We start from the raw sequence: 14,333 nt of genomic DNA, 5'->3' as shown, positions 1-14,333 counted from the left end.
AATACCACCAGGTCATGTGGCGTGTCCAACACACACACACCTTACATAGGCACACTATTGTACAGTGTTAGCTTGTCAACACCACTAGATCCGAAAACTGTTAGCTTACAGTCATGTGCCAGAACACAACATGCTCACACCACTTCAACATTGCTGTCACAGTCAGTCAAGTTGGCATATGGGACACACACCATGACCCTGTCTCTTGGGTGTGGTGTGATTTGGCCGTTCCGGGGTTGGTATTTGTCTGGTGTGTGTTGTTTTTCTGTACGCGTTGCTCCCATTACAGTAGTATAGTACTTGTAGCTCCATAGGGGTAGGTCACCTAATCAGGTGTGCTTGTGTAGAGTGCTCCAGCCCATTGCCCACAGTCTGTCCTGCCACCGTAATCCTGTGCAGCATTAATCACATACACAGTAATGCATCATGCTGATGGTAGCTCACATACCTGAGGACACAGTTGTAGGTACTCCCTACATGGACTACTACTTTTGTGACACTGACATGTACTCCTCAAAGTGACTCTCCTGGGCCTGCCTGTGCTAGCTGTTTGGGATTCAATCCCCCCTCCAGCATTGACTGTCCCACACAGGTGTGTCTTACCATCCATGTATGTAGTTTGTGGAAATTTCTGACCAATGTGTGTCCTCACTCAGATTCTGATCCAAGTGTGTGGATGACTGCTGTTTGTTGTATACCTTGCATTTATGACATTTGCTGACACATATACATGTATGCTGTTTCAAAGATTACTCACCAAATGCGTATGATGTTTAAATTATTTATTGGGTGCTCTAGTGCATGAAACGTGAATAGGTGCTGTACAGAAAGGGGGGAAATCCAAAATTCACTGCTGGAGATGAGATGGCTTACTGTTTCAGTCAACAGAGTCCAGCCCACAGTGCCTGACATCATTGGGCAGACTGTGACCAGCAAGTCCTTGTGGGAGAGTCTCATAGGGGATGCTGTTGCACCCAGGGGCTATATGCCAGGTCCAGTGTCCTGGGAGAAGTCCATGGGCCACAGGCCCTCAACGTCTTCGGCGTGGACGACCCGCCTTCCTTGGGGGACCCTCATGTGCAGGCATGGACGGTGCATGGGACGCTACGTCAGAGGGTTCAACCTCCTCCCTCTCCTCCCTCCCTGTGGCTGGTGTTGCCCTTTGCCGTGATGTTGCTGGCCTTGTGACACAGGGAGGGGGCTGCATGTTGGCAGCCATCTGACGTAGCACATGGACAATGTCCCTATGCACCATCAAGAGCTGAGCCTGGTGTGCCTCCACCCGTCCATAATGCAGGTCTTGCCTGGCTATTTGTTCTGCCTGCTGTTCTTTGAGCTGGTTGAGGGTCTCCGCAAGCTGGTTTACCTCACTGGTGTCCCGCCGGTATGCCTCAAGGATGTTACCGAGTTCAGCCATACCGGTCCCTGCAGCTGACTGGCCAGATTATCGCCTCCGCCTTGCGCCACTCCCACCACCCTGACCCACATGAGCACGGCCTGCGCTTGTGGGCACATCCGATCGACGGGCCCCCCGAGTGCTGGGAGGGTGGAGGTTGTCACCAACCTCAGGGGCGCCCGACAAAGGGTGTCCCTCATTTTCAGACTGGCTCGATTGTGAATCATGGGCAGGGCTCTGACCTGTCTGCTGGGATGTGGTGGGAATAGGTCCGGTGGTTGGCAGAGATGTAGCTGGTATAGTTGCTGCAGGGGTTTGGGATCCAGAGGAGCCAGGTTGGTTGGGGTCATCCACAGTGCGTTGAGGGACGGCGCTGGCGGTGGGGTCTGGGTCCTGCTGAGCCTGGGACTGGGATCCTTGGCCCCCCTGGCTGGGGGGGCGATCCGCACGTTGCCCTGTGTGTGGGAGAGAGAGAGACACTGTTAAGGCTATATCAAGTGACATGTGGTTTGGTTATCCATTATCAGCATCACTGTTCCACAAGCTATACATAGTTGACATTGTACAGTTGTGTATTTAGTGGTAGAAAAAACAATAGTACGATGGGGTATATACATTCTTCCAATCTCTTGACAATGACTGACACAGCCATTGCTGTGTCTTGTGTTGCCGGCACCACACGTGTAAAGAATTTGTAAGTTTCACGCAACATCCTGGATGTGGTGAAAAATCTTATGTGTGCGTCAAGCATGCACAGAGTTTAGATGCAGCATGTTGATGTAAGAGACAGAGCATCATTATTTAGCATGTCAGCTACTACTTTGGATGTCTTTTGCTGTTCCATACTGGCCAAACAATGCCAACACCGCTGGACCTGTACACCCACTTGGAGATCATGGCTTTAGAACTTGGCACTTCTCTGAGACGCATCACCTTGTCAATACCCATGTCCATGTTGGTGCTTATGTACATCCACAAAGGTAATGAGATGGGGCACTAGCTTTTTTAGAGGGCCACAATGGACTGGAGCTTCTGTTATGTGCATGTAAGAGTTGTATGCATATTCATATGAGTACGTGTTTTGTTGTGGTACATGGCAATTGGGACAGTGTTGCAATACAACGCCTGTCCCCCGGGGATGAGTTTCTGTAAGGGGTGTGTACAACAGGCCATGCTATTACTTTGTTTGCAAATTGCAAGCGTCCATTGTTCATGTTTTGGCTGTCCCCTCATGTGGCATGCTGCCATTATGTTGGATTTGTGTTTGTGCACGGGATGTGTGACCTTGTCCTGATGTTTGTGTTGGCAATGAGCACAGGAGGGACTTGTGCTGCCTACACCTGTGCCCATTGTGTACTATAGAGCTTTCTGAGATGTGTGTCCTGACACAGTACAGTGTTGACAGCAAATGGTGGCTGTCTTACAGGCACATGGCAGATGCTTGCTGGTACTTGTGAGACATCCCTTAACATTCAGCTCTATGGAGTTTGTGAGGCCTGTGCAGTGCTTGTGTGCAACTGTGTGTGTGCCTCAGGGATGTGCGTTGAGGTGACCGAGGGACAAACACTGACTGATGGAGACAGAGGGAGAGGGCGACAGAGGGAGAGGGCCACAGAGGGAGAAGGCGACAGAGGGAGAGGGCGACAGAGGGAGACAGAGGGCGACAGAGGGAGAGGGAGGGAGAGGGCCACAGAGGGAGACAGAGGGAGAGGGCGACAGAGGGAGACAGAGGGAGAGGGCGACAGAGGGAGACAGAGGGAGACAGAGGGAGAGGGAGACAGAGGGAGAGGGCGACAGAGGGAGAGGGCGACAGAGGGAGACAGAGGGCGACAGAGGGAGAGGGAGGGAGAGGGCACAGAGGGAGACAGAGGGAGAGGGCGACAGAGGGAGACAGAGGGAGACAGAGGGAGAGGGAGACAGAGGGAGAGGGCGACAGAGGGAGAGGGCGACAGAGGGAGACAGAGGGAGAGGGCAACAGAGGGAGACAGAGGGAGACAGAGGGAGGGGGCGACAGAGGGAGACAGAGGGAGACAGAGGGAGAGGGAGACAGAGGGAGAGGGCGACAGAGGGAGAGGGCGACAGAGGGAGAGGGCCACAGAGGGAGAGGGCGACAGAGGGAGACAGAGGGCGACAGAGGGAGAGGGAGGGAGAGGGCCACAGAGGGAGACAGAGGGAGAGGGCGACAGAGGGAGACAGAGGGCAACAGAGGGAGAGGGAGGGAGAGGGCCACAGAGGGAGACAGAGGGAGAGGGCCACAGAGGGAGACAGAGGGAGAGGGCGACAGAGGGAGACAGAGGGAGACAGAGGGAGAGGGAGACAGAGGGAGACAGAGGGAGAGGGAGACAGAGGGAGAGGGCGACAGAGGGAGAGGGCGACAGAGGGAGACAGAGGGCGACAGAGGGAGAGGGAGGGAGAGGGCGACAGAGGGAGACAGAGGGAGAGGGCGACAGAGGGAGACAGAGGGCGACAGAGGGAGAGGGAGGGAGAGGGCCACAGAGGGAGACAGAGGGAGAGGGCCACAGAGGGAGACAGAGGGAGAGGGCGACAGAGGGAGACAGAGGGAGAGGGCGACAGAGGGAGACAGAGGGAGACAGAGGGAGAGGGAGACAGAGGGAGAGGGCGACAGAGGGAGACAGAGGGAGACAGAGGGAGAGGGAGACAGAGGGAGAGGGCGACAGAGGGAGAGGGCGACAGAGGGAGACAGAGGGCGACAGAGGGAGAGGGAGGGAGAGGGCCACAGAGGGAGACAGAGGGAGAGGGCGACAGAGGGAGACAGAGGGCGACAGAGGGAGAGGGAGGGAGAGGGCCACAGAGGGAGACAGAGGGAGAGGGCGACAGAGGGAGACAGAGGGAGAGGGCGACAGAGGGAGACAGAGGGAGACAGAGGGAGAGGGCGACAGAGACAGAGGGCGAGACAGGGATGGAGACAGGTAGATTGTGCTTGCTCTCTTGCTACACTGCCTTACTTTGTCACAAAATGATGCATCTCTGAAAGGTGTGTCAGCAAAATGTTAATATTTAGCAGCTATGGTCTAGTATCTTGTGTGATCTTTACCTATCCCTGTGCATTGGGCATTATGCTTGTGTGTGTCCCTGGGACATATGGCATGAGAGCAGCCTCTTACCCTACACATTGCACCCTATGTGCCTCCCCCTTGCAACTACCACCATTTGGTTGTGTACTGCTTGGAGTCATGGCCACCCACCCCATGCTGCTGGGCACTGTTGTTAGTCTACCCATGTAAGTTGTGTTTTTTGTACACTCACCAGACTCAATGGCTCCTTCTATTCCATGTACTCCCACCGCTGGCAGTAGGACCATGACCTTCTCCTCCCAGGGCTGGTATACAGGAGGTCTGCGGGGACCACCGCCTCCAGTGTGGTGTGCATTGGCGTAATCCTGTGCCATCTTCTTCTTCACCATCCTCCGCAGATCGTACCACCTGGCCTGGCATTCTTCCCTGGTGCGCCTGATGGGTGCAACAGCATTGACCCGGTCTACAATCCTCTCCCACAGGCGTGTTCTTTCTGCCATGCTGGTCTGTCTGACCAATGCGCCAAACAGCTGTGGGTCGACTCTGATGACTTCATCAGTAAGTATCTCCATCTCCGGGTTGGTGAATTTTGGATTCTTGGGTGTGTTCATGGTGTGAGGTGTATGTGATTGAGGGTGTGATGGTGTGTATGGATGAGGGTGTGTGTTTGTGATAGTGAAGGAGGTGGTGTTGGTGTAGATGTGATAGGGTGTATGTGTGAAGGTATGTGGCTGGAATTGTTGGTGTGCTCTCTGTTTCCTCGCAAGCATGGGTATGTTGCAAAGGATGATGGGTTGTATGTGTGGTCCCTTTTATTGGTCAAATCGTGGGTGTGGCTTAATTTGAATTTTTGGTGTGGGTGTTATATGGGGTGGGTGTTGGCTTTGTCCTCTGTTTGGCTGCTTGGCTGTGACCAGGACATTGATTGTCAAAGGTGTGTACACAGGAGACATGTTCAGTGTGGTAGTGCGACTTGTTAGCAAGGTCCTTGTGGTCGTTTTGGTGTTGGCGTTATGTGTGCTTGCAGTACTTGTGCGTGCGAGTGAGTAGTACGGGCCCTTGGCGGGTGGGGGTGTTCGCGTAGGCTTGGCCGAGGGGTGTGCGTGTCGTACTTGTGCGTGCGAGTGAGTAGTACGGGCCCTTGGCGGGTGGGGGTGTTCGCGTAGGCTTGGCCGAGGGGTGTGCGTGTCGTACTTGTGCGTGCGAGTGAGTAGTACGGGCCGTTGGCGGGTGGGGGTGTTCGCGTAGGCTTGTTGGGGGGGTGTGAGTGTCGTACTTGTGCGTGCGAGTGTGTAGTACGGGCCGTTGGCGGGTGGGGGTGTTCGCGTAGGCTTGGCCGAGGGGTGTGCGTGTCGTACTTGTGCGTGCGAGTGAGTAGTACGGGCCCTTGGCGGGTGGGGGTGTTCGCGTAGGCTTGGCCGAGGGGTGTGCGTGTCGTACTTGTGCGTGCGAGTGAGTAGTACAGGCCGTTGGCGGGTGGGGGTGTTCGCGTAGGCTTGTTGGGGGGTGTGCGTGTCGTACTTGTGCGTGCGAGTGTGTAGTACGGGCCGTTGGCGGGTGGGGGTGTTCGCGTAGGCTTGTTGGGGGGGTGTGCGTGTCGTACTTGTGCGTGCGAGTGTGTAGTACGGGCCGTTGGCGGGTGGGGGTGTTCGCGTAGGCTTGTTGGGGGGGGGTGCGTGTCGTACTTGTGCGTGCGAGTGAGTAGTACGGGCCGTTGGCGGGTGGGGGTGTTCGCGTAGGCTTGGCCGAGGGGTGTGCGTGTCGTACTTGTGCGTGCGAGTGAGTAGTACGGGCCCTTGGCGGGTGGGGGTGTTCGCGTAGGCTTGGCCGAGGGGTGTGCGTGTCGTACTTGTGCGTGCGAGTGAGTAGTACGGGCCCTTGGCGGGTGGGGGTGTTCGCGTAGGCTTGGCCGAGGGGTGTGCGTGTCGTACTTGTGCGTGCGAGTGAGTAGTACGGGCCGTTGGCGGGTGGGGGTGTTCGCGTAGGCTTGGCCGAGGGGTGTGCATGTCGTACTTGTGCGTGCGAGTGAGTAGTACGGGCCGTTGGCGGGTGGGGGTGTTCGCGTAGGCTTGTTGGGGGGGTGTGCGTGTCGTACTTGTGCGTGCGAGTGTGTAGTACGGGCCGTTGGCGGGTGGGGGTGTTCGCGTAGGCTTGGCCGAGGGGTGTGCGTGTCGTACTTGTGCGTGCCAGTGAGTAGTACGGGCCGTTGGCGGGTGGGGGTGTTCGCGTAGGCTTGGCCGAGGGGTGTGCGTGTAGTATGTATTGGTGGAGCTTGCAGTGAGGCGAATGTCCCATACGACTCAATGTTGAAGCGTGAATACTTTGGCCCGTACGTATCTCGCTCAGGCATGTCGTTCCGAATCGGAATAGTGAGTTTGTACGGACTGATTACGAATCGTACGGTGGTCTGCCCGAGGCTTATTCGTACGGGTATACGAATGTCAATCGTACGGATCGTAGCAAATCGTACGGAAATCAACGGTAACGGATCGGAATTCGCTGGTCGGACGGTAGTTTCCCATTCGTACGGAATCGGCTATGAATACGAATCGTAAGCCGGTTTTTTTTACCGGATCGGAATCGACACCTATGACTATAGTTAAATGGCAGAGACAATGGGGCAGATCTGTCCAGGGGTAATCATAATCGCAGGTTGTCTCTTGTATGTGCATCATGTACTCACAGACAGCTCTGAAAAATCTCTGGTCCTTGTCCTTGCTCATTGAAGGGATACATATAATTCTGCCTTACCGCTGCGTGATACAACATGCTTGAAGAAGTCTCTGATCTTGGGCATTGGGTCCCTTAGCCAAGCCCTTTCTATACTATGCCTAGCAATTAAAAGCAATAGTGCCGTACGTTTTCTGGAGAATTCTGGAATATCAGCAACAAACTCATCAATAATGGGAGTGGCAAGCAAAACAAATGGCCATTGGCTATATCGTTGATTACTTGTGGGACCTCAACCCAAAACTCATGTATTGGAGTGAAAAAACATGCAGGGTGTATAAATTAGGCTGGGCTGGAGGAGCATCTAGAGTCACTGGATGTTCGTGTTGGATCAGTCTGGTGCAGGAGTTAGGTCATATAGTACAATCAGTTCAGAAAATGGAAGTGTGGGAATATGTGTCTTAGATTGATGGGCATTCGCTTATTCAGTTCTCATCAAATTGTCCACATTTTACACTTGAGTTGCACTCTCAAATATGCCTCCCATTATGTCCTAGTAGTGCCCTGTCACATGGAGCAAGTCACTGTTCATCTTATAAAGGCAAATATCCTTTACCACACAGATCACTTTATCATGCATGCCTTTACCACACATGGCAAGTAAGGGGGGTAACAGTAATTTTAGAGTATTGGGGTGGCAGTGTTAAAGGGAGGTAAGGGTAATTTTAAGGTTTAGGGTAGAGTAGTGGTAAAGGGAGGTAAGGGTAATTTTATGGGTTAGGTTTTGGTAATAGTAAAGGGGGTTAACGGTAAATTTAGGATTTAGTGGTGGATAGTGGTAAAGGGAGGTAAAGTTAATCTTAGGGTTATGGGTGGGTAGTGGTAAAGGGAGGTTAGGAGTAAAATAAAAACAAGACAGTTTGGTGGGATTCTCCCCCAAAAAAGAAAAAAAATGAAATATTACATTTTAATTCTATATATATTTTACATAGGGGTTTTACTTACCAACTTGCTTTACATATAGGTACCATGCATGGTAAAAGCTGAATGCATGGCAAAAGCTTGCATGGAAAAGACAGCATTGTAATGCCATACATTTTCTTGTACAACCTGGAAATTCAACCCCTTCTTGACAATAAGTACATCTGTGTCTGCGACAAGCGAGCCTGGCTAGTGATCATAGTGCTTAGTGTGTATACCTGATTGTTTTGCCATATTAACCAGGCTGGGGTATTTTCAAGACTAATATAGTGTTTAGTAAGCTCAATTTTATTTAATTCATTTCAGTTGGTATATGTGATGCTGTGCTATGTGACTTTACCCGTTAAATGGCATAATATGATTGTGCTGCCAGTATCTCACAGGGTCCAAAACTGCCAGTCCACCACCTTCTTCAGGCTGCATAAGCCTTTCCCAGCTGAAATGCAGTGTTTTACCACCCCAAACAAGCCTAGTGAGTTGGCCCCATAATTATGAAACAAATCTCTTTCCGAGGGGGATTGGGCTGTTTACAAAGAGATATAGTATTATAGGCAGTACAAGCATCTTGATTAGGGCAAACCTGCCCACCATGTAAAAAGGAAGCAGAACCCAGCACTCTATACAGGCCGTCAGTTTGTCTGTTGCTGGCTGATAGTTATCCATCAGGATAGATTCACACTCTTGGCTACTGTAACTACCCAGGTAGCGGACAGAGTTCATCCTCCATTTCAGGGGAAATTATTGGTTAGGTCTTTGAGTGCTTTCGGTTAGGGGGACACCTCTGACTGTTCCCAAATAATTTGAAGACCTGAGTAACCACAATGATAACAGGAACCTTTGAGTCAGGAATGTAATACCTCTATTACTATGGTGGTCCCATAGCATGAAGGCCGAGGGTTCTATAGCCAGGGCACAGTGCAGAGTTGACAGAAAACAATCCTGATTTATGCCCCTGCCGACTTGAAAGGTGTTGGAGTGATACCCATCAACCCACTCTCTAGCTGGTTGCTCTGTGTATAGTGATTGGCACGATCACATGAAGTATTGGCCTAGATGCATATTATGCAGCAAAGGAAACAAAACCGGCCATTCAAGGAGGTCAAAGGCTTTCTTGGCATCCAGGAACAATGAGACCACCCAAGTCTCCGGCCAAATATGATGGAGCATTACCAAAAGTGTATCAAGGTTTTTGTCAGTAGCCTAACTGGTATAAAACCATATTGTCCTAGCAACACTGCCTGGTCATCAACTGATTAATCTGTTACCCAAAAAATGGTCTTGTTAGCTAATAACCAGAAGTCGATCTGGGAGTCCATATCATGTGCTGAAGAGTGGAATGAGTATGCTCTGCAGTCATCTCTAATCTCATGCCAGAGATTCGTCAAGCTGTCAGACTTAACTAGCTAATAGAGCATTTGTGCTGCAAAGGAGTGGCCAGAGGGGACAAGTCAAGGGTAAATGCGGATAGATGGCATCTACCCACTCTTTTCACATGGTGGACGCTGTGTCCTCTGCCAAGAAGTTGGGCTCCACAGAAATATGCTGAACTCACAGCGGTGTGATTTTCAGACACTAGGACACTTTCAAGAGCACCTGCACATTCCCTGCTTTCATTCTAAGTGGTAAAGTACAAGCGTAAGGGCCTTGATATTTTAAATGCCAGCAGAGCCCAAAACAAAGGCTGAGGCTAAGGGGCCATCAGAACTCCTTTTGTTTGAGTATCCTGGCTAGAACCTTACACCTAGCTGCAAATGCAATGAAGGGAAACAAAGACCCACAGCTATCAGTTCACAGGTACTTAAGAGAGGCATGCTTTTGACTTTGTTAAGTACCTCTGCATATGATATATGTATGCACTTTAAAAATGTTAGAGGCATTGGTCTGGCACTGTATTCACACAAACAACAATTTAATACCACTATTTTGTTTTATTTGTTTAATAGTGCTACTCATTCTAATCCAGAGTATTGGAGCGCTTTACATTCATGTACAAATTACACATTGACAATTAATCATATGTGTTTTAATCAATGTACAGGATGTGTTATATACAATAGTGAGGGTTACAAGGTGTAGGAGTCACATGTCCTTCATAGATCTCTGTGCTGTATTAGGATTACAATTTATGAACTGCAAGTAACAAAAGGATCTCTGTGTTAAAAGTAGTAACCTACTTACCTATCTACATAAAATAAAAATCTTGTATCTGTGTGTCACATGATATTCTTTGCAGGAGACCTAGTTTACCCTCATTGCTGCTTGGATTCACAACTGGGACAAAACAAAATACAGATCTCGCCAGCAAGTGCATTAACCTCTAGAGTTTTCATACCAATATTATTATTCCTGATATTTACTGGGCATACAAAGTTGTCAGAGGTTTGGGGCCCAGAGATCTTTGTGCTCTCTCTACAAAAATGATTTGGGACAAATTGTTTTTCCCAGCACTTGTCTGAGAAACTGCTCCTCGAATGTCTTCATCCACCCCACATCCATGGACTCCTTCAGACCAACCATGTGAAGGTTATTACGCCTGGAGCATGACTCAAGCACTTAATTTTTTGCCACTAGTTTAGTCATTACAGCAGTCCGATGAGCATCAGCCTCTTCCAGGTTGTTCAGCGACATCTTCTACTGCAGAGATCCTATGCTCTGCCTCATCCAGCTGACTTCCATGCAAATTCATTTCCTCCTTCATTTGGTCAAGGTGCACTCTGAGATGATCTAGCTTGCTATCCATTTGCTGCAAGCTGGAGGTCATTTCCAGCAAATGACCCAGGGTTACCTCAGCTTCTTCACATACAGGGCCCCTTGTCTCCTTCTCCAAGGAGTCAGTCCACACCTACGGCTGGTGCTTGGCTTGGTATGGCGCATCGGATTCAGTCTTCATCTGCTAGAGGCTGGCTAGTCAGGCTTAGTATGATTGGTTCTTGCCGCCAAGGGCAAGGGAGCTGACTGGGATGGCGGTGTTGCCTGCCATCGGTATCACAGGCTTGGGCACCAGGAAGGTTGGCCAGCAGTACACTGCTATGCAGTAAACACCCAACCAGTGGCGGCAACTTACCCATGCAACGTGGAGTACCCCCAAACAGGATGGCAGCATGAGGGCACTAGAGCTCCAGTTGCAGGGCACTTACTAGCATCACTGCTAACCCGAAATTTAAAATTGAGATGGCAGATCCAGGTGCTGCAGTGGCCCACTCCTGTGGTCACAGGGATCCTGACAGGCAGCTGGGCCCACCCTACTGTGCTTCAATTTAGCTGGAAAGCAAGCAGAAGCCACCACAAAAGGACCAGTACACTGCCACCCCATCAGGGCCAGTGTACTGTCAGCCTGCATCTAGGTGATGTGAAAGAAGAGCACTGTGAGCCACTGCAGGCTGTCAGCATGCAAGAGCGGCACTCGCCAGGCAGTGCCCAGGCTGCGTGCCGCAGGCTGTGGGATGGGCAGGGGTCAACAAAGTGTTCAAGAGTAAAGGATCAGTGCATCAGGAAGACAGGAGCTCTTGGTTTGTGTTCCTCCCAGTGCCTCTCTCTGTTAACAGCATATTCAGGCATTTTTTCATTATCTTTTTAAGGTCAGGGTCTGAAGCTTCCATGCAGGCATCTCAGATGTGTGGAGAGAGAGGTGTGGCGCCGCGGCCAGGGCGACTGACGCTGGAATCTGGGGATCACGGTTCGATCCCCGGCTCCGGCGGCAGGTTAGCCCAGCACCATGTGACTCTGGGCAATAGCTTGCTTAATCTTCCCGACGGCCCCCAGCGCCTAGAGACCCTTACGTGTGATTGTGCGCTTTACAAATGTGGATCATTATTATTATTATTATCAGATGTAAATTGTAAATTGATACGTGTATAGCGCACTACTCACCCGCAAGGGTGTCAAGGCGCTTGTACGAATACTGCTGTGGAACCCATCCTGGCTTTCCCTGTGAGGTGTCCGCTCCTGGGCACCCCCAAGGTGGAGGCCAGGCATCCTTAGCGTTGTGGGGGCCGTTGTGGAGATTAACCAAGCTATTGCCCAGAGTTGCAGAGGGGGACTCCATGATTGGAATAGGCACTGAGGCGAGAATTATAAGGTCCGTGGAATTTTTTAGCTCAAGACCCTCCGAAGCGGGGAATTGAACCCTGGTCCCGGGCTAGACCTCTGCATCAGGGTCTGCCGCTCTAACCAGATGGTGGTTGGCCACGCTATCCTTTTTTAGTTTTCCAAAAGCTGACTTTCTTTTACCTTTTAGATAACATCTAGGATGAAATTATGCCATAATTACAGAAGATCCCTTTATAGGCAATACTTTCTAGCTCCAACTGTTTGGAACCCTGCAGACATGAGGTTGCCTAACTCTACGAGAGTTGCCTACATTCTTTTCTTGACAGGAAGTTCAAAACAAGGGGACTTGCAAGGTTCATGAAGGTATCAGAGAATATTTTGTTTTTTACCCGAAGATGAGGTGCTTCAGTGATTACATTATTTTGAAGGAGAAAATGAGAGATAATATAGAGAAGAAGAACTGTGGCCAGGATAGATGTGTGACTCTGAATATGACAAGGTTATCAGGCAATGCTCTTTGGTTTGGGTTGGTGCGAGTTCCTGTTTAAGCACACCTGCCAAACTCAAAGACCCTGCCAACATGACAGGGAACATTTTGACAAAAGGGCATTCATCTGAAGCAGAGGCACTTTTGGTAAACCGAAAATGTAATCAACATTCCTTTTGTGAATGGGTTTATTTCTGCAAATGAAAAACATATCCATTGTTGCCTTTTGATTTTTGCGACTCTTGTGCTCGTCACAGTTTCACAAAAAACAGTTGATGGACAGAATATAGAACAATGTCATACATTCACCCCAGTACAAGGATCTGGGCCTAAATCCATCGTTTTTTGCACTCCACACCACCCTGGGTTAGACACTGGCTATATGCAAATCAGCTCTGACCCTGTGCCTCATGGGAACAGTCCAGTCCGAACTACCAAGCCATGTCTTTCCCAGACCGGAATCAAGCATCCATGGACCGGTTTCTGGCTATCAGCCTTCATTCAGCCTGGATAGCTTGACTCCAGTGGTGTGGAGAGCCTGGGACTCACGTCTGAGCATACCCAGCCCACTCGGGTGAAAATTGCAAAAAACACAGTTGATGGACAGAATGTAGAACAATGTCATACATTCACCCCAGTACAAGGATCTGGGCCTAAATCCATCGTTTTTTTGCACTCCACACCACCCTGGGTTAGACACTGGCTATATGCAAATCAGCTCTGACCCTGTGCCTCATGGGAACAGTCCAGTCCGAACTACCAAGCCATGTCTTTCCCAGACCGGAATCAAGCATCCAAGGACCGGTTTCTGGCTATCAGCCTTCATTCAGCCTGGATAGCTTGACTCCAGTGGTGTGGAGAGCCTGGGACTCACGTCTGAGCATACCCAGCCCACTCGGGTGAAAATTGCAAAAAACACAGTTGATGGACAGAATGTAGAACAATGTCATACATTCACCCCAGTACAAGGATCTGGGCCTAAATCCATCGTTTTTTTGCACTCCACACCACCCTGGGTTAGACACTGGCTATATGCAAATCAGCTCTGACCCTGTGCCTCATGGGAACAGTCCAGTCCGAACTACCAAGCCATGTCTTTCCCAGACCGGAATCAAGCTTCCCAGGACCGGTTTCTGGCATTACAGCCGTCTTCAGCTGGGCTTGCTTGACTCCAGTGGCAAAGTGAGCAAGGGACTCACGTCTGAGCATACCCTGCCTACTTAGGGCGAACAAAGAAAAACCAAAGGTGGTGATGGGCGGAGCGTTGACAATACAAACACTCACCCCCTGGGAAAGAAATGGCTTGGTAGTTCGGACTGGACTGTGCCCATGAGGCACAGGGTCAGACTGATTTGCATATGGTCATGTCTGAACTGGGGTGGCGGAGTGAGCTAAAGAACAGTGATGGATTAAACCCAGATCACTTGACTCGGGGTGAGTGTTTAATTGTCAACGCTCCGCCCATCACCACCTTTGGTTTTTCTTTGTCACAGTTTCACAGCAAAAGAAAAAATAGAGTCATAAATCCCACCCTGAAGAGGGTGGGCCTTTCAATTATGGAAATTCTGTCTGTCCACTCACCTTCAATTGAAGTGATGGATCAGCAAGTGTGGCAGAGTGAGAGAACCACCAATAATCAATGGTTCCCTTTTTCTACCAAACTCTAATACATCCTCTTTGAGGCTGTTAGAGGTCCATCGAAAATCATGAACTT

At 50.4% G+C, this 14,333-nt stretch overlaps 1 protein-coding gene across 1 annotated transcript in view; it reads right to left on the bottom strand.

Moving 5' to 3' along the window:
- The window catches only part of LOC144781937 (cytochrome P450 2G1-like), a 362,329-nt gene that overhangs the window by 39,192 nt on the left and 308,804 nt on the right, over positions 1-14,333 (bottom strand). The gene's annotated exons all lie outside the window — the stretch shown is intronic.

Source organism: Lissotriton helveticus, chromosome 9, assembly GCF_964261635.1.
Source record: "Lissotriton helveticus chromosome 9, aLisHel1.1, whole genome shotgun sequence".
Classification (NCBI taxonomy): Eukaryota; Metazoa; Chordata; class Amphibia; order Caudata; family Salamandridae; genus Lissotriton; species Lissotriton helveticus.
Note: the sequence above shows the minus strand (reverse complement) of the source record. Positions and strands in the feature narration are given on the sequence as shown.